Below are 19,524 nucleotides of genomic sequence, written 5' to 3' on the forward strand. Positions count from 1 at the left end.
CCATAGGAATCAATGGGCAATACCGAATCGGTATTTACCGAATCGGTAAATACCGAATCCTGCAAGGGTGCAGGGGGTGTCACTTTGACACCCTCTAGCACCCCAAGTTCAGGCATGTGTGACATGTGGCACACATACATGCCCTAAGGGCATGTCTGTGTGTCACATTGCACAGGTGTGTATGCACAGATGTGCATGCACACCTGAATTCGGTATTTTACCACCCAATAGGATTGGGTGGTAAAATACCGACTCTTAAGGGCCTGTGGCACTCTTAGGAGTGTCACCTACATTTGGATTTACCGAATCGGTAAAATTACCAAATACCGGTCGGTAACAGCCGAATTCGGACGTTACCGACCGGTATTTGGTGACCTACATCGGGCCCTTAGTTCTGGTATGTTATGTTATGTTACTTATATTTGCAGCGCACACAGATACTCCAAAGAGTGTCTTGGTGTGAGCCTTGAGGAGTAAGGAGAGTCAGTTTAGATAAGGAGGAATGTTTTCAAGTTTTAAAAAAAAATAATGCAGTCCAGAATGCTACGGAGAGCAAGAGGCAGCAAGTTCCATGCTAGCGCAGCTTTCAAGGTAAGGGAACTTCCAGCCATCCTTTGCAGTTGGAAACGGGGAACATGAGCCAGGAGTTGTGCGGTAGAGCGCAGTTGTCTCGAAGGAGTATAGAAAGAAAAGCGCTTTTGTAAGTAGATTGGACCTGAGGCATGAAGGGCGCGGTGTGCTATGACTAAAGCTTTGAATGTTATCCCTTTGGCTATGGGCATACAGTGAAGTGCACGCAGATGTTGTCTCACACTGCTTTTAACGGGGATGTTAAGGAGAAGCCAGGCCGCCGCATTCTGAACTACTTGCAGTTTATGAAGCAGATACCCCGGGATTCCGACATAGAGGGCATTGGCATAATCTATTCGAGATAAAATGAGGGCTCAGTGACCATTTCTTTAGCATCCCTAGGAAGAAGTGAAAGACATTTCTGGAGGGTTTTAAGTAAGCCAAAACAGCTCCTGGCTAGCTTCTTGATCTGGGTCGAGAACGAGAGGTACTTAAACCAAAGCCCACGATTCTTAGCGAGTTGCCTCTTTGAGGCTGGCATAGCGAAATCAGACAGCCAGAGTGTTTCTCTAACCTGAGGGGAAAACTTTCCATAAGGAAAATTCCAGGTTTCTCCTCATTACATTTAAGTTGTGCGGAGGCCAGCCAATGAAAAACCATGGTCAAACAATTTTTAGCGGAGGAGGTGGAGCACCCATTTTTTCCCCATGTGAACAGGAGCTGGGTGTTGTCAGCTTAGGCAATAATCTTGGCCCCCAGATCTTCCACCAATTGGACTAAGGGGTTAACATAAATATTAAAAGGAGGGGATTCTGGGAGGACCCATGAGGGTCCCCTTAGACACCCTCTGTGGTGACGAAGAAGACGGGGGAGCCATACCTGTTGCGTCCTGCCCTCTAAAACAGATTTAAGCCAGCCTCAAGCTGTGCCTGATATGCCAATCTCAGCACGTCGGGTGAGCAGCGACAAGTGGGGAACAGTGTTGAATGCCGCTGAGAGGTCACACAGAATCAGGGCTACATTCTCACCAGCATCCACGCAATTCTGGATGACCTCGGAGACTTCCACCAGTGCTATAGGAGGCCCTGAACCCCGACTGGGCGAGATGTAAAAGGCACGAACTTTCGATGAACTCGGTAAGTTGTTTGGTAACCACTTTTTCGCACACATTTGCCAGACTAGGCAAAAGGCAGGTGGGAAGATAGCTCACTGGGCTCATAGTGTCAAGCAATGGCTTTTTTAATAAAGGTAAAATCTTGGCTTGCTTCAAGACTGCCGGGGCAAGAGCCTCTTGAAGGGGCATATTAATGAGTCTGTTAACTTTCGGGTTAACAGTCTCCGCAATAGCGGCCAGAAGTCTGGCAGCACAGGGGTCCTATGGAGAGCCTGATTTCAGGCCCTTAAGGATTCTAAGTGAGCTAGGCAGGTCGATGGGATTGTAGGCAGTCAAAGATTGAGGGGGAGAAACAGGTAGAGCCCCTGAAAGCAAGATCGCAACTGTGTCCCTGATGCAGGAAGTATATGACGCCTGCATAGTACGAATGTATCCATAAAAAATAACTGGAGAGATTTTCGCACCATGTTTTCGAGGATGGGGAGCGTACTTAATTGGGCTTTGGGCGCCAGGAAGCGCTGAACAATGGAAAACATTTCCTTGGTGTTCCTGGCTAGATCAATGCGGGCCGAATAGTAGAGGCTTTTAGCATGGGCTATGGCGGTGTAGTACATGTTTTGTTTTTTCCTAAGTATGAGCTTTGCCAAAGGGCTAAATTTCTTACGTCAGCCTCGCTCCAGTTTCTTACACTCCTGCTTTAATTCCTTCAAACCGGGTGTGAACCACGGTTTTGAGGGAGAATCCCTGGAATGCCCATGGAGTGTGGCAGGGGACAGGAGATCCATTGTTTTGAGATCCAGCTTGTAAAGTAGGCAAGCCCCCCTTCAAGGTCATTGGCGGAATCTGGCCTGGAAGCCGCCAGGGCCTGGCTAAACACAACCAGGTCAATTTTGGCGAAAGCAGGTTCGCGGTTGGTCCGGGGCGGGTGATTAATGTCAGCTGCCACCCAGGAAAAGTACGTCAAGGTGTATATTCAAATCCCCAAGGACAATATAGGGGGAGAAACAAAGTGATCGGGGAACAATGACATCCCCCAGTGCTTTAAGAAAAGCCCCTGACTGTCCTGGGGGCCTATAGATCAAAGAGCCTCCCAAGGTAAAATGTGCCGAGATGCCGATGCTGAAATCCAAAGCTTCACATTACCCCCACAGTATGACTTCACCCTGATGGAAGACCCACTTGTCTCTATATAATAGCCACCCCTCCCCCTATGTGATTAAAATACTTTCTTTTTATTTAAAAGATAAGAACTGGGCTGGATGTTCTGTTATTGTGTGTGTTGGTTGATTGTTAACTTTTGAGGTCTTGTCCCTAACACAACTTCGCCTCCCCTAAAAAGCCTCTGACTGCTCATCCTCATTGAGTGTCAAGTGCAGAATTGATTGTACTTAGCCCAGTTTACACAGCCATAGTAGAGCAGAGAACAGCCATAGTAGAGCCTAGAACATCAGTGGAAATGGGAGATAGCGTTTACATCGCTGTGAGTACCATCTAGTGCAAGTCGGAGAAACGACGCGGACGATGTAACTGCTTTTGTTACAGGGAGGCGATATTACAGAAACCAGCCCCTGGTAACAAAAACGCCTCCCCGCAGGGCTGCAAAACCAGCCCCCACCCTGGCAGCCCACCAAGGAAACGCCCGGTGCCTGATACAGCCAATACGCCCTGTTTGTAACTGAGAAATCAGGTTTGAGTCTCTGTGTCGGCTCAACATCCTGGAATTACGGGCAAATCGTTTAATGTTACTGTGGCTACCAAAAATGAATGTGCCCTCAAGTAATGTAACTGGTGCTCATGTAAAACACTCCAATAGCTTCTGGTCAAGTTTGCGCTATACAAAACAACAACAAAAATAAAACAAGTGCGCAGTTTGCACTTGTATTCAGGACCCAGAAAGCTGAACTCCGATGATGTCTGTGCCATATCTTTCCCCTGGAGATTTTATTCAATCTACAGTTTCAATTAAATTCAAATTAGTTCGTAAGAGACAGGTACAGCAAGAAAGTCTTTGTCACCAAGTCTAATGGCATCTGTAGTCTTGTAGTTCTATACAGACTATAATTGCTCAGTGATTATCCCGTGAAAGTCACTTCATAATATCAATGATTATGGTGGAGAAATGAATAGTCAGTAAATCTCCTTGTTCAAAATGCCAACAAGGAACCTTGAACCCTGCAGTGCATAAATAACAGCATGCAGAGAACACCTCGCCGCATTAATAAACACCGCTGCCTTGTTTGTCACGGAAATAGTACCTGCTTATTAGTCTATGTCTGCTTTTTTGGTGGGTGCATCACGTTCATTTAATGAGAAAAGGGATCATCAATAACCCTAATGACAACAAAAGTGTATGTGAAAACAGAAAAGAGATCGGGTTAAAGAACTCCGTGTCAAAACAGGTGCAGACTGTATTTCTTGCTGGTACTGCTGTTATCCAAGCGAGATTCACAAGCAAACTAAGCAGTGTATTTTTCTAATTTTGTCTTAAAAGGTAGAAATGTCAGTGGCAGCAAATCACTGTTTACAATCAGGACAACAATAATACAGTGTACATGCCTGAGCCGTTCCATTGTCTGACCTGCTTGCTGCAAGGTCAGATCCATACACAAGAGACAAGTTGTACCTCTCAGAGGCTATGAAATAAGAGAGCTGGGCTCTCCTCTGCACTATTGTAAGAGCAAGTTTGAATAAAATATTTTTTTCGTGTTTTGAGATAGGTATTAAACAATGGTTACCATAGCTAAAAGCTTTGGGAATAAAAAGTAGCCTAACATGCCTTGCTCAAGCTAGCAAATATTTTTTTATCTGAAATAATAACATAGATTGAAAGTTTAGATCTAATTTTTCATTGTCTGGGGGGGTGATCTAGGGTAAGCTATAAGCTAGAAGAGGGTAAAGTTAAACTCACCAGGAGCACGTTTACTCTCTTTTGCTTTCACTTCTTGCTCGCCACTGGCTGGTGCTGGCCTGAGGCTCAGGGGGTGAGCCAATAGGGGGTTGAAGAGGCATTTTGCCAAATCGGAATCGAAGCTGATTGCTGCCTGACTTTGTGTCGCCTGGCTGCATCATTTGAACACTATTGATGGTGAGACTGGCCCATCGGAGAGCTACATTGGAGCAGGCCTGTTAGATGTTTTTGTGGGTGTACAACCTTTACAACGCAACTTTTACCACGCAGTGCCTTTAAGACGCAACTTTTACAACGCAAACCATTACAACGCATTGCGCTGGGGGGCGCTCTAGGATAGGGAATATATTTAATTTACTATCCAACACCTTCCCTACTATTCACGGGGACTGGAGTTGGAATAGTAAATTAAATAAATCACTATCCAGCGCCTAAAAGCACTCTGCGTTGTAATGGTATTTGTTGTAAATACTGCGTTGTAAAGGCATGCGATGTAAAAGTATGCGTTGTAACGTCATACATCCGTTTTTGTGGGTCCTGGTCAACATCAGGCCAGCATAGAGCACCATCTAATGTATTGCTGTGTTTAGCTGGTACAACAATAGTAAACAGGCAGACGCCTCAAAATCTGTACATTAATGTTGCAGTAGGAGTTCTGAGCCGTAAAATAACAACTGTCTGAGTGCATAATGTCACCTGCTCCCTCCTCTTAATGAAGGCCCTGCGTTGATTGAGTGTGTAGTCTTACTAATACATTATTGAACTTGTTTGGACTATTGTGGGCAGAAGATGCTGGTGGTGAATCTGGGTAGTGCCTGTACAAGGTCGGAGAATGGCATCAGAGTGAACGAGGACATGTGAGATTGAGATCTTTTGGTTTGGCTGGTAATTATAGCAGATGTGGTGAGCGGGGAAGGGTATTACTGTTCCTTTGGCCTACAATGTGAGTAGAGGCTCACAACTGTTGGTGGCATACACAGGTAGAAGGTTGCCACTGGGTTCAAGGGCAGTCAGCAGAAAGCTCAATGAGGGCCCACAATCAATTGCATCTCACACGTATAGAGGGAGTTTTGAAACACCAGGCCAGCAATTATTCAAGTCCCCAATATGCATAATTTATTATCTCAGAACAATCTTTTTAGGAGTCATAAAATAATTACTTAGTAAAGTGCATAGAGGTTTTCCAGATAAACACTCACTGCAAGATTGACAAATGAAGTATTGAAACTTGAGCTTAAAGTTAGCCCTACTGACAAAAAGCTCTCACAAGGCAAGGTAAATAGAGGTAAAAGCTCCAAGGACAAGTGAGCAATTGCCACTTATTTGTGAGTAAGGCCCAAAGGCTTAGTATAAAGGAGTTTGGGTTTTAAAGTGTGCCTTCTCATATAAACTGTCTAGGTAAATGAAGTACTTATAATACAGCCATTGGAAAATACTAGTAGTATGAGTTCTAACTATATAGGAAGGGTATACAATACTTCCTTTAACAAACCAGACCACCGATAACTTTAAAAACTGCAGTATACCAGCTAAGTAGCTAAATCTATTCACAATAATTCACAATAAAGAAAACCAGACAGACAGAATTCTGTGAGGGGGTCTAATAATCTCAATGCCCATTATACAATCATTTCCTTGTCAGACCTTACCAAGATTACATTCACATCTAATCACCTATAAGCCCCAAGTGAAGGTAAGTCGACTTCTCCCGAATCCCTTCTCCAGCTAAGGAAATAGTTCAAGGTAGTTTCCAAAAGGATTGCACAATCACCGCCCACAGACTAGAGTACGCAGTTCGTTGAACTGTTTTATTGAGGAAGTAAGAAACAAATGTAGCCATCTGGAGAGAAATTAGAGACAATCTGGGCTGTCAGCCTGTAATCAAAATATTGGCCCAGCCATGAAGGTTATATAGGAAGCTAAAAAATAACATCACTAAAGACCAGATTGAGCAGTGGGTAACCGTATCTTAGAACTAATTAAACTGTTCAGCAAGCTTCCTCAAGACCATGTAAAGATAGAAAGCTTAACAAACACAAAAGCAAGCCAAACATCTTTGGAAGTTTTCCACAAATAAAAAAGAGTGGATATAGAGATTCAAGAAGCATCCGTTCTAGGCCAGTATTCAAATCTCTCATTCTTGCTAGCACTACTCTGCCACGTTTTGGCAAGGCTCACACAATAAAATCATCAGATAAATGTAAATATATGTATATGCACTTTAAGAAACCAAGGGCCAGATGTAAAAACATTTGGAATACCAATTTCCTAATAGTAAGTATCTCCGAATCGCATTTTCGCAATTATGAAATCAGTTTCCTAATGTATAAATGTCTCCTACTAGGTCGCAAATCAATCTACCTCAGGAATGATAATGAGGTAGGTCGCAATTTGCGTCCCATTAGGAATCGCCGCCATCACAGTGATGGTGGCCTGTTGGGGTCAGCAGACTACCATGTCTGTGACTGCTTTTTAATAAAGCAATCTTTTTTTATGCAGCCTGTTTTCTTTGAAGGAAAACAGGATGCGTTTAGAAGAAGAAAATGAAACATTTAAGTTTCATATTTTTAGGAGCAGGAAGTGGCCCCTTGGATAAACATCTTTTTCTTAACATTCTCAAATTGGAAGTGGTCCTGAGGGGACCTCTTTCCATGTGCAAGTGGGTTACCACCACTTTTAAATTAGTGGTATTACTGTTTTGCAACCAAATTTGAGCGCAAAACCGATTCAGTATTTGGAAAAGATGCCCTAAATATGCCCCTTCCAAATACCAAATGGCAAATGCAATCTGTTATTCAGTAACAACTTACTTTACCGCTTTTGCCTTTTGTACACTTAAAACAGCATTTTTGTGGTCACAAACAGCTCCATTCTGTGAATCTGGCCGCTTGCGACCACAACAATGCTTTATACATCTGGCCCTAGATTTTCTGCTGTAGAACCAGGATAATGTTAAGCCAATTTTAAATATGCCAGTTGTGGTGAAAGTTATTAAAAGAGTGGTTCAAGTACCATTGCAAAAATGTGTAATAATTGGTCCACCTAGATGCCTTGGTTTCCATCTCTGGGTAAACAACCTTTACAACGCAACTTTTACATCGCAGAGCCTTTACAACGCAACCATTACAGCGCAAACTATTACAACGCATTGCTCTGGGGGGCGCTCTAGGATAGGGAATAGGTTAATTTACTATCCAATAACCTTCCCTAGTGTCCACGGGGACTGGAGTTGGAATAGTAAATTAAACTATTCACTATCCAGCACCCCAAAGCACTATGCGTTGTAATGGACTGCGTTGTAATACTTGTGTTGTAAAGGCATGCGATGTAAAAGCATGCGTTGTAATGTCATACATCCCCATCTCTGGTATAAACTGGAGTCAGGCTTGGTCGTTATTAAAGAAATTCTTGAGGTGAGAGACTGTGGGAAGTCATCATTTGTAATGTTATTGAAATTTACACTTTTAATAGCAGGTCCTTCTATAGTAAATATTCACAGGAGAAGTCGAAGCTTGGGTAGAATTCTACTTGACTGATCATTCTAAACAAATCAAGATGGACTAATTCTTCTTGAAGCCTAGACCATTTGTCCACAGGGTTTGGGGTTCTTTGCACTCCACATGTGAAGGTTATAGGTTGCTTCTTAAATGGGTGGTCAGGGTGTACAGGCTGATGGTGAATCTGGAGGAGGACGGTAATGCTAGAAATATAAACAATTGTGTAGCTGGTATTTACAAACGGATGTAGTCATGCAAATTAACCCTTAATGGAGACATAACTGGGATAATAAAATTAGGGTCTTTCATGTCGATTCTCCAGTGGTATCGCCCTCAGTGAAATAATCAGTGTTTAAAAAATTTAGGGCTTCACTTTGATCAAGGTTAACCAGTGGAGGCTCAAAGAAGAAGAAATGTGAAACTTTCAGAGGAAACTCTCAAGGAGTCCCCTACTTTTTTTTTTACCTGAGACTGAACCTTTTCAGGGCATTGATATTGGCAGATTGGACAATGCTCAGGATTTAAGCTTAGATGAGCCAGACAATTAAATAAATAGATTGGAAGAAGTACAGAGCAGAGTAGGCAGGTATCTTGAAGCCTGAAGAGGAGCCAATATCTCACTAGCCTTGGTAACAATATATAGGCTACGCATTAGATGGAGAATGAAATTCAAGGAGCATTGCATTGCACATAGAGCTGCTTTGAACAAATACCCTGCCTATATGCTCTGAGATCAAAGAAAAATTTCAGTTTCCCCACACCTATGTACAACTTTTGGGTTTTTGAGGTTTAATAAGAAGAAATCAGATTGGTCTCCTGCACAATAAATAGCCTAGTCTGATCAGTAAAGGATTAGGCTAGCTGCAGATCAAATTCAATAGAGAACAACTGCCTTATGATGCTTTGGAGCTGATGTATGTCTGGATGGACTGAAGAAATAGATTCTAATTCACATAACAACATAATGTAAGCCACTATAAAATAAATACCATCATTCAACACACCACACACAACACAACACAATAGTTACACAAATATCTATTGTATTTGTAGTTTTAGAATGTATACTTATTTGACTGCAACCTATATGGGCTTGTTTAGGGCCAGACATATGTGGTATGACCTGCTTTAGGCTGATGTGTCATTGGAACATTGGACATGCCTCAGTGTATTTAATATTTTGACATGGTGCCTTTCATACATTAATTTGAAGTAACTAAGTCAGCACTTGATGGTGGCAAGAATCAGCACAATCTTCTTAAGAGTTGACAGAAGTCTGAGGATCCGTCGCAGTGTGCTACAGTATTGAGAGGTCACTTTATCTTTGTTATCACCTGCAGCACAAAAGAGATAGAGGGCAGCCTTTTGAATGACCCAGACCCACACACTCGTGTAGTTTCACCTCCATTAATAGGTTCGAACATAGGCTGATGTCAGTCATTAAGCATCGTTAGTAAAAGAGACAATTGTATCTGTTTGATGGTAACCAGCACTCTTGCTGGGGCAGAATAAAGCCACACACACAGCTTCAAGAAGTAAGAAACCATGTGTGGTTCCAATGAATGGCACAAAGTGAGTCAGTCTGGTAACATGTAAGTGAGAAGAGCAATGGGGTCCTCCACTACACTCCCATTCTCCCCAGTTATACTTTCTTGTCAATTTCAAAGAGAGCTTTTAACCAAGTCTAATCTACCTGTAACTGTTTTTCATAACTTAAAGTACGGAAATGCCTTTGTATCAAAGTGTGCTACTATTTTACTTTGGCTGTAGGTTCCTGAAGACATCTGAAAGGTCTGAATCGAAGAATCCAAGTGCCTTTCTCATCATATAGCAATGGTTTTGACCTCCTACTGGCCATCCCAGTTTCCATGGATTCCTGAAGATGTTGTGAGGTTGAGTCAGTGATTGAAGTACCTATCCATGGGAGAACTCGGCGATTATAGTTTCAAAGTCATATGGGCAGGCATGTGTTGAAAGCTCACAACATAACCTGCAGGTCTGCTAGTGAATGAATTGTAATGCTGTTTTGGGTGCGGAGAGCAGGATTTTACAGTGGCATTAATCCTGTGCTTCTGTCTCTCCCGATTATTGGACTTGACACAAATAGGTCTGCTAAGGAAACTTGGAATATTTCATAGATATTGTAAGTCCTAAAAGGTTAGTTATTGGTATGAATAAAGTCAAAATGATGGTATTTGGACTGAAGAAGAAATTGATCCGATGGTATATAGGCAACGTATTGATTCAATATTTTACTTCATTTAGATACCTCTGTGCGTATTTACTGGAAATTTAGACTGGAAAGTGCATTTGAATATTGTAAAATCATGTGCATTACCAGCTATTACAGGACTTCATAAATTTAGCAGTGATTATGGTGGCCCGATCTGTTACCAGTCCTGTCAGTATTTAAAGCAATGGTTCAGCACATTGAAGACTGACTGCTATACAATATCCAGAATGACTTCTGTGTTGGGTGCAGTATGGAAACAGCTATACTTAATATAATGGATGATATTCTCTCCATTCTAGACAAGGGGAACCATGTTTACTTTTTCTTCTTGCTCTTTCCTCAGCATTCAACAGAGTCAAACATAACATTCTTCTCAACAACCTAAATACATGCATGGGGATTGATGGCACAGTCCTGAACTGCTTTTCTTATATGTCAACAACGGTTGCCAAAAAATCAAACTAAAATACTTACTATTAATCCCTGGCCTGGTTAGCCAAGGGGTTCCTCAGGACTATATTCTTACCCCTATGGTCTTCCAACTCATTATAGAGTCCCTTACAATGATCCTTCAACATGCCAATATTGCATATCATCAGTATGCAGATGACGTGCAGCTCTCCCTAAAAATCTCATGTCTAGATGGTATATTTCACCTAAACATGGAATCTAAGAATGTTCAATCATTACTAGTGGCCAACCGTTCAAAGCTAAAACCTCTGAAGACAGAATTCCTCTCCATTTCGCCTCTGCACAGTGTTCCCTATATCAAAGACTGGTGTAGCCACCTTCAAGTGCAATCCCAAAATAATTGATACTACCATATCTCTTAGAATAACACTAGACAAAAACCTAAATATGCTTACCCATATCAACTTCACACCAAATCTCCCTATACTATCCTCAGAGACCTCAACTTCCACCTGGACGACCCCACAGACAATAACTCTGTCAACCTCCTGGAATGCATGGGCAACATTGGCCTCATCCAGCTGGTCACAACCCCACACACAGAGCAGGACACAATGGATCCGATTTTCACGGCCATCAACAAAGTCAAATACAGTCATGTCACAGAACTTACCAGGGCGGACCACTCCATCGTCAACTTCACCATCACTGGATCACAATGCCCCACCGCCAATCCCACCAATGCCCCCTTCCGCAGCTGGAACAAAGTGTTACAGACCCAATGGATGGATGTCCTCAACACCACCCAGCCCGACCCTGCAACTAACCTGGAACAAGCAGTCTAGAACTTCATTACCTGAATCACCAACGCCCCCTACCGAGTCACCCCCCCCTCAAACAAGCTAAGACCCAGAGATCTGAACAAGCCAGCTGGTGCACATTAGAACTTAGGACAATGAAACGCAGCTTCAAACATCTGGAGAGAAGATGACGCATCAGCAGAGACACCACAGACCGAGCCACTTTCAAGTGAGCCCTCAATGAAAACCACCAATGACTCAAAGAGGCAAAAAACAGAATATCTTGCAAACCACATCGAAGCAATCACCAACCACAAGGAACTCTTCAGCATAGTCAGAGAGTTCTCCTGCCCTACGGCCTTTGAGAACACAATACCTCCCTCCCAAGAACTTTGCGACACCCTAGTGGATCATTTCGATTACAAGATATCCACCATCTACAAGAACTTCTAGCCCCAACCCACTATCAGCCACTCACAGCATGGCAACAGCTCGCCACACAGAACACCACAGCCATCATGAACTCATCCACTCTTGAACACCCACGGACCTCAGTCCTCACCACCTCTTCAACCTTGGAGGCAAGGACATCAGCCTTCAATTCACCACCATTGTCAATGAATCTATCACCACAGCCACCTTTCCCAATGCATGGAAACAAGCAGAAGTCAGACCTCTCTTTAAGAAACTCTCTGTCAAACCCAGGGAACTCCAGAAGTACTGCCCCATCTCACTGCTCCCTTTCCCCGCCAAAGTCTTCGAGAAGGCTGTCAACCAACAGCTCACCGAACAACTGGAGAGCAACAACCTGCTCAATGCCACCCAATCCGGTTTTTGCAGCAACCCCAGCACCAAGACCGCCCTGATCACCACCACTGATGACATCTGCACCCTCCTTGACACATTAGAATTGGCGGCCCTGAGCCTCCTCAACCTTACTGCAGCTTTCAACACCATATCCCACCACACACTCAATCAAGAGACTGCACCACATCAGGATCCAGGGAGATGCTCTCAATTGCTTCTTTCTTCTATGGACGAACTCAGAGACACCACCTACCCACTTTCACCTCAGAACCCATGAACACCATCTGTGGAGTCCCTCATGGTTCATTCATCAGCCCCATCCTCTTCAACACGTACATAGCACCTCTAGCCAACATCATCAGAGCCCACTAACTCAACATCACATCCTACTCTGACAACACCGCAGTCTCTTCCTTCTGCTTCCACACTCTCTGCATGCTCCAAAGAATCTTCAAATGGCTTCCCATCAGCATGAGGAAAACCATCACTCAAGCCCGAGCCACCAGCCGGTTGGAATACAGAACGCACTGTATGCAGGAACCACCACTGAACTCATGAGGAGACTACTGACAATACAGAACTCAGTAGCATAACTAGTCCTCAACCTGCACAAATGGGCCCATATCACCCCTAACCTCAAGAACCTCCACTGGTTTCACATCCAGGAAAGATGCCAATTGAAGACACTGACAAATGCCTAAAAAGGCCTCCATGACCTTACACCAGCACACATCGAACATCGCCTGAACTTCCATCAACAATCCAGAGGTTTTCACACTGCCGCCAACAACCAGACACTCCGAATCTGCTGAAGCCACAGTGGAGGCTGTTCTTTCAGCGACCTCAACAATATGTCATGAAACAGCCTTGCCCTCCACTCCTTGACATCACCGTCGCTGGCAGAATTCAGGAAGAGACTCAAGACCTGGCTTTTTGACTGAGCCCTGCAACCCAGCACCTGGATACACTCACGGGTGATAAGTAGCACTATACAAATACTGATTGATTGATTGATTGATACTAACAAAGACTACTAAGAAAGATTGGATCTTTCACCTCGATACTTGACTTCCAAAATATCGAAGAGTCACTTGTGTGCTCTGAGCTTGACTAGTGAAATTCAATTCTAGCCAGCACGCCGAAATCTCACTTTGCATCTATGAAGGCCAGGCTCTTTGCAGCTTCCAAGCTAGTCTCAGGAGGCAGATGCTTGGCCACATTACTCCCTCACTGATCACTCTCAAATATCTCCAAATTGAAGCCTGCAGCATTCTTAAAGTAGCTTGCATTCTCACAAAGCACTACTCGTAAGGTTCACTGATACAACCTAGATGTAAAAAATATCAAAGTTGAAAATATCGAGTACAAAATATAGACAACAAAAATATTGACTCCTATACTTAAAAAGGTAAGTACAAAAATATTGATGTAAAAAATATAGATGTATACAATATTCACTTTTATATCAATATAAAATAAAATAATATATATTAAATACATTAAATAATAAATATAATATTAACAAAATAAAATGAATGTAATATACATTTTAATCAAATATAACAAATAAACTTAAAAATAAAAAAAGAAACACACAAACATAATAATTTATACATATATATTTACTTTAAAACAATTAGGGCGAGATGTACGACCCTTTTTTGCGGCCGCAAATGGGAGATCCTCCTGTTTGCGACCACAATAAAGGGTAATGGCATGTACAAACGCTATTTAGCAAGTCACCTACTCGCAAAATAGCATTTGCAACACCCGCTATTAGGAAGAGGCGTCCCTTCCTATTAGCGAGTGCCATGCCATGTACAATTGTTTTGCGACCGCATTTGCAGCCGCAAAACACTTGCAGTTTACCACCTACTTCAAGTTCAAAAATACAATACCCACTCCAAAGAGTGCAACAGTAGGGAAAGTGTTGGATAGCTGAGGGTTAAAAAATACTATTCCCACTCCACTGAGTGGAACAGGAGGTTAAGTGTTGGATAGCGGAGAGGTAAAAAATTACGATTCCCACTCCAGTGAGTGCAACATTAGGGAAAGTGTTGGATAGCGGAGAAACAAAAATTATTAAACACACAGTTATTAAAAAATATATATATATATACAAAATTGTCATAAAAATAAATAAACAATATTTTTTTTAAAGTTAAAAACCAAATATATAAAACATATAAAAAGAACACATATTATAATATTAATTACATTTGACAAAAATCTACAAATATTATATAAAATAAAATAATAAGTATATATTTATAAAAAATAATTATTTTAAACTATAAGATATCTACAAACAAAAAAAGTATTTAAACATAAATGTATTTATTTAATTTCCTACCCTATAACACCACACCAATACAAAACACTTCAACATTTTTAATTACATTTATTTCCATAATGAACAGAATTAATAATCAATTAAAAAATATTATTAATGAAAAAACTAAGAAACATTGATTGTGAGTGCAACAGTAAGAAAAGTGTTGGATAGCGGACATGTAAGAATTACTATTCCAACTCCAGTGAGTGCAACAGTAGGGAAAGTGTTGGATAGTGGAGGGGTACAATTTACTATTCCCACTCCAGTGAGAGCAACAGTAGGGAAAGTGTTGTATAGCGGAGGGGGAAAAATTACTATTCCCAGTCCAAAGAGTGCAACAGTAGGGACAGTGTTGGATAGTGGAGGGGTAAAAATTTCTATTCCCACTGCACTGAATGCAATAGTAGGATAAGTGTTGGATAGCGGAGGAGTAACATTTTTTATTCCGACTCCGGTGAGTGTAACAGTAGGGAAAGTGTTGGATAGCGGAGGGGTAACATTTACTATTCCCACTCCAGGGAGTGCAACAGCATTGAAAGTGTTAGATAGCGGAGAGATAAAAATCACCCTTCCAACTCCAGTGAGGACAACAGTAGGGAAAGTGCTCTATAGCGGAGTGGTAAAAATTACTATTCCAACTCCATTGAGTGCAACAGTAGGGAAAGTGCCGGATAGCGGAGGGGTAAAAATTACTATTCCCACTCCAGTGAGTGCAACATTAGGGAAAGTATTGGATAGCGGAGAAACAAAAATTATTATTCACACTCAGTTATTAAAATATATATATACAAAATGATCAATAAAAATAAATAAACAATATATAAAAAAAATCAAACCAAATATATAAAACATGAACACGTATTATAATATTAATTACATATAACAAAAATCTACAAATATTATATAAAATAAAATAATAAGTATATATTTATAAAAAATAATTCTTTTAAACTATAAGATATTTACAAACAAAAAAGTATTTAAACATAAATGTATTTATTTAATTTCCTACCCTATAACACCACACCAACACAAAACACTTCAACATTTTTAATTACATGTATTTCCATAATGAACATAATTAATAATCAATAAAAAAATATTAATAATAAAAAAAATAAGAAACATTGATTGACTACGCACACTTTAACAGTATAATGTCCAAACTCACACCTAAATTAAACTATAAAATAATAAAACACAATACAAATTAAATAATTAGAAATTAATCATACCCACCCTTTACCCCTTTAAAAGTAAAAACAACACCCAAAAAAATAAACAATTACCCAAACTAAATATCAAATAATTAACATTAATTAACAACTATTTATGAATTAATGAATCACAAATTCCTTATCACCCATTACTCCTATAAACACCACAACACACACCTAAAATTAATTACACAATGACCAAAATTAATTACCAATGAATTAATTACAATTAATCAACAACAAATTATGAATTCATAAATTAAAAATAAATTACTTCCCACCTTTTACACCTATGAACACCACAACACACATCTAGAATGAATTACACAACTACCATAAATAATTTCCAATTAATTTCCAATTAATATTAATTAACAACCAATTATTAATGCATAAATCAAAAATAAATTACTTGAGGGAGTGGCTTGTGTGCTGTTCGGATTGAGCGCACGTTAGGGAGGCTCCCACCTTCCACAACCTAAGCCCGCCAAATTATACGTCAAACACATCCAAATTGACCCCAAAGAAGGAGCGGAGTGACATCGATACCCTCCGTAGTAGCACGGGGGGAGAATCGGAGCCCCGAAGTGCGCGATAATAGTGGTGGTGAGCTGGGTGCCGACTGGGCCTGAGAAGCCCCGAGTTCAAGCTTGACACCGGCCAGCGGCGACTTCCACGAGAGGCGGCCGCAACCTGAGGGATTTGCGGTGCCTCCTGTGCTTTTCATAGGCGGCCCACAGGCTTGGCATCAGACAGGACGTGTTGAGACGCCATCTCTCTCCCCCCTTCTTGGTGTGAAATACAGGAGAGTGAAGTCGCTGGAGCGGCCTGCGCTCAGATTGGTGGGGCAAAAAAAGATAACATAGTGCAGCCGCTGAGGGCGCAAGAACAAGGGTGGCGGCCCCTTTGCCTATGCAGGATGTCTTTGCCTCAGTGGGGTGAGAGTGAGACTTCGCAAGGACTTTTGAAGGTACTCGAGTGGATGTGGCATGGGCGCTGGGCGGGCCTGAGGAGCCCTTGGCTCGTGTTTTGCTGGAGTCAGCAGTGTCTTGTAGGGGCAAGGATGTGTGCAAACCTGGGGATACTGCGGTTCCTGATCTGACTGCAACCGGGAACCATTGAGTGTGGCCCGAGTGGCGTTGGGCTGGTTTTGCCTCCCCTCCTGGAGGCGGGAGGTGGTGAGGGTAATGCGGAGTCGTCGTGCCTGAAAAATACGACGAGAGCGGAGAGAACCCGGGATGTGCCCAGGTGGTGCGCCGGCGGGACTGTCTGGTGCTGATTCATGACCCTACCAATGGCGTATAAGTAAGTGCGATAGCGACAGGCTGGGCGAAGGAGGGACTGAGTGGCGGCCCCCTGACTGGGGAACAGGCCTGAGGTGCACCTAGACTTCGTGGGCTGAAGAACTGGCCTGATCTGGTGCATAGCAGCAGGGCACACACTGGTAACATAAGGCCACACTAGCCAATTAATGAGAGTGTGTTAATGACCATCCAGGTGCCAGTGGGTTCATGAGTAGCTCAACACGTTGTTAATACTGGGTGCACTGAACCATATTTCTCACTGCTCGCCGGGAAAGTGTACAGGGGATTGAGGCATTAAAAGCAATGTCTTGGAACAACTGACCAGCCAGTTGGAGAGTGTGGGGAACCAACAATCAAGTGACCCACCTAATGAATGATGTAGCGCGGACGCCTCAATTAGCGATGTCTGGGACTAAGGGGCGGAAGATCACGCACCAAACTAAGCTGGATAAATATGCAACTCATAAGCAGGGAGAGGCAGATGCCGCAAGGGGAGGAGAATCGAAGGGGACAAACTCCAACTATGGGTGAACCCCCGCTTAAAGATGTAATGGCAGCCATTGCGGGGGTGCACACTTCGCTGGAGCAAAGAATGGTTACCATTACGGTTGAGATGACATTACTAAGAGCCGACCTCCTGAAAACAAGTGACAAAGTATAATCCATGGAAGTGATGACTACTGAGTTAAGTGATGACGCCAAGCAAATGCGACAGGAGATTAAAGAACTACAAGTTGCTCAGAAGTGTACGGAAGCCCAGCTGGACGACAATGAAGGCTAGTCGTGCCACCATAATGTTAGTATCATTGGGGTTTCCGAGAAAGCGGGGGGGGCGGGCTGTGGATCTATTTGTAGAGGACTTAATACTGAATCACCTTTGGTGAAAAACCCACTCAAAGTACTTTATGGTTGAAAGGGTGCATAGAGTACCTGGGGGAAGACCCAAGCCGGGAGCTACCCCGCGTCCAATTCTAGTGAGACTTCTAAATTTCACAGGCAGTGAAATTTTATTACAAGCAGCTAAGATGAGCCCTTCCACTCCACTAGAGGCGACAATAAAGCATGGTTCTTTGATAGTCCGGAGGTGGCACAGGAGTGGCTGGAGGGCAGGAGGCCAGCGAAAGAGCATAATCTGAGATAGAGGGGTCCCTCCTTCTGAATGGAACTGGCTCGTGGGACCTGACCAGGACTGTGAGCGCCATTTCTTCGGTGGTCGCAAAGGAACAGAATTGTTGGCTTACAACAACAATATGCGCGCTAAGTGACTTACACTGAATGTAACTGCGTCCTAATGAACAGTCAGAGGGTATATTGTGACGGGTGGGCGGTCTTGGGAAGGGTTCTGTCACCCCCGAGTTCATAGTTAGTTTAGAAACCAGGGCTACGGGCACTCTTCACTATTGGGCTAAAGGCAGTTTTAGGCCTAGAGTGCGGGGAGGCAGGGAGGGGGGAAGTTGGAGGTTTAGGGTTCAGTTAGTTCATTTGAGATATCAGCAGGTTCACTACAAAGCAGGACTTACTAGAGATGGAACACAGGTGATACATGCATGCAGCAGTGACATATCAGTGCATAACGAGACAGGAGCTTGCAAGCGTCAACGGGCGGGATCCAGGAGGGGCGAGAGAGAGACAAGAGAAGGGTGGCATAAGACTCCATGAATGAACAGAAACTTAAACTTCTTTCCTGGAATGTAAATGGTCTGGGTGACAAACTAAAGAGGGGAACAGTCTTACAATAGTTAAACGACATGCCTCAGACATGGTTTTGCTTCAGGAGACACATCTCGTAGGAAACAAATGTAAAGCATTGGACAGGTATGGTTACCGACTTGTCGTACATTCTGGATTTATCTCGGCTTCACGGAGTGGGCATTAGGATGCGCAAATCCTTCCCTATGTCCATGGATCGCACCTGGACAGATGAGTTGTGCAGATATGTGGCTTTATCAGGAAGATGGGATGGCGGGGTACTGACCCTGGTATCTATCTATGTCCCCCAGGTTTACAAGCCATGGCATTTCTCGATTTAGGAAGTGCACTGTTAGGGTTTCTGAATGGCAAACTGATTATTGAAGGGGATCTCAATTCTGTGCTATGTGGCGGGCTTGATTGTTATACCCCAAGAGTCCTACGACCAGCTCATTTGGTTCTGTCCACCTTTTTGGATGCGACGAGCTGGCGTATGTATGGCGAATCTGCCATCCCAGGGACTCCCTGTTTACATTCTACTCTGGAGCACATAATAGTCTGTCCTGTAATGATTACATCCTCATGCCGGCAGATCAAGTGAGGCAGGTAACAGAAATCAGGCGCATGCAAGGGTAATAT

The sequence above is a fragment of the Lissotriton helveticus genome, chromosome 6 (genome assembly GCF_964261635.1).
Source record: "Lissotriton helveticus chromosome 6, aLisHel1.1, whole genome shotgun sequence".
Lineage (NCBI taxonomy): Eukaryota > Metazoa > Chordata > Amphibia > Caudata > Salamandridae > Lissotriton > Lissotriton helveticus.